Source organism: Schistocerca nitens, chromosome 3 (genome assembly GCF_023898315.1).
Source record: "Schistocerca nitens isolate TAMUIC-IGC-003100 chromosome 3, iqSchNite1.1, whole genome shotgun sequence".
NCBI lineage: Eukaryota > Metazoa > Arthropoda > Insecta > Orthoptera > Acrididae > Schistocerca > Schistocerca nitens.
The window spans coordinates 401,009,303-401,011,571 of record NC_064616.1 but is presented as its reverse complement, the minus strand read 5'-3'; the positions used below and the strand labels follow the sequence as shown (position 1 = coordinate 401,011,571).

The 2,269-nt window shown below is 42.3% G+C and overlaps 1 pseudogene; it reads left to right on the top strand.

Moving 5' to 3' along the window:
* The first annotated feature begins 1,168 nt into the window (after positions 1–1,168).
* Positions 1,169–1,286, top strand: LOC126250145 (5S ribosomal RNA; annotated as a pseudogene).
* Positions 1,287–2,269: the final 983 nt, after the last annotated feature.

Here is a 2,269-nt window from a genome sequence, read left to right as displayed (position 1 = left end):
TGTATATAAATATATAAGTCCTATATTTTTTTTATCTTTAACCCTGACAACTAGCAACAGCACACACACTCACCTTATGGTTTATAAAGTGCCAGCAGCTGACCTTTTGCAACAGACTCTTGTAATTGACAGCTGTATCACGTTTTTCAAATGGCAGGAAATTCGTAGTAATGACTGAAGAACTGGCATATTGGTTGGACACCAAATGCAGAAATTTGTGAACTGGCTGTATAACTGGTAAATTGGTAGGACACCAAATCTCTGAACTGGTAAAATCAGCTGTAAAATTAGTAGTTTGGTAGGATACCGAATCTAAAGTTGGTAAAACTTGTTGAGAAATTGGCAATGTGGTAGGAGGCCACATAGGAAATTAGTAAAACTGGCAATTTAGTAGGATGTCAAATCGTAAATTGGTACAGTTGGCTATAAAATTGGCAATTTTGTAGCCCGCCAAATTGTAGAAATTAGTAAAATTGTAGAATGCAGATGCACCATCCAAAAAATGAATTGGAAAATTTGTCAATATGCCCATTCTTGCGGTTTACATCAAATATTCGCAAATATTCGAGTGCTGTGCCTTAATGATTGCTGAATTGCTGGCGTCCATATGTGCTGCAGTGAGAAACAGGGTTTAAGAAAATGGAGAAGTGAGATAGTTTGACACAGTAGTGAGTGTCACGTCATACCATATTCTGAAACAAAGAATAGTGGTAAGTATTAACGTAAGTTGCTCTGACTTCACAGGATGTGTGCGTGTGTGTGTGTGTGTGTGTGTGTGTGTGTGTGTGTTTGTGTTTGTGAATTTTACAAATATGTTACTCCTCTAGGCGCACTGTGTGTGACTGAACCTAGGAATGGTAGCCCATTTTACAATAATGAATGATTTTCGTATCTAACCGAGAAGCATTGGACATTTTCTGTAAACACTCCGCAAATATTGAGACTGTGTAACGCAGTTACAGTAAATATTTGGGTGCTGTTAATAAACGTTAGCGATCAGGCATGTTAGAGTATTTTTTCGATAATATCTCGATTAGGCGCATCACATTTTTTCTGTCTCTACTCACATGCATTTCTACTGTGTCGGTGACCGCTACAAGTATTGACTAAGTACTTTTGCAAGACGCAGCTGGTCAGAGCGAATATTCTGTCTGCTACCTTGCATAAAGCCAACGGCCTTGCCGCAGGGGTAACACCGGTTCCCGTCAGATCACCGAAGTTAAGCGCTGTCGGGCTGAGCTAGCACTTGGATGGGTGACCATCCAGTCTACCGAGCGCTGTTGGCAAAGCGGGGTGCACTCAACCCTTGTGCGACAAACTGAGGAGCTACTTGACTGAGAAGCAGCGGCTCCGGTCTCGGAAACTGACATACGGCCGGGAGAGCGGTGTGCTGACCACATGCCCCTCCAGATCCGCATCCAGTGACGCCTATGGGCTGAGGATGACACGGCGGCCGGTCGGTACCGTTGGACCTTCATGGCCTGTTCAGGAGGAGTTTAGCTTTTTTTACCTTGCATAAACCATCGCATGTGCCACTGTGTAAATGTTACATTAATGCAGCGGGAGAAACTTTTTTTTCCCTACAACACCGTTAAACAGTGATAGTTCTAGGTGTTAACAAAAAGAAACAGTGTATCAAATGGAAGCTATTATCTACCGGTCTACAGTTTTAATTAGTTAATGGAGAAATCGAGACACTGTTGTATCACACCTTGCAGCATATGGTTGATCATTCACTTCTAATTATAACTACAGTATTTAACCTACTCATACAAAAAATATATTGTACAATTTCACTGTGGGTGCATGTCCACATCTCACCCTTGTCAAGTGTAACCAGCCGCAAAAAGTTGTGGAATACACCAAAATGCAAGCATTAAAAAATTGGTAGAATTAGCTGTATGACGTTAAAATACGAGTAACACATCTCCTTTTGAGTAATTGCATGGCTGCCTTAAACACAATTTAAGGCAGTGCTTCCACTATTACGGGCTCTAGGAAGAAGGAAAAACAGTTACTACCCACCAAGGAGTTGATGCGTTATATGTAAGCGCTACAAAGAACGACCACCACTGTCTTTCTGTCTTTTACTTCCTTGCCCAGTACAGTGTTACCTACAGCAAAAAAGGTCCACGTGCCTGCAACGTGATTATCATTGTCACGTGACACCCCTCCCCAACCAAACGCATAGGTCATGCGTTGTCGACGTCATAATCCCCTTGCCTGCCAAAAACTGCCAGCTGAGCTATCCACAGTAGATGGCCGCCCA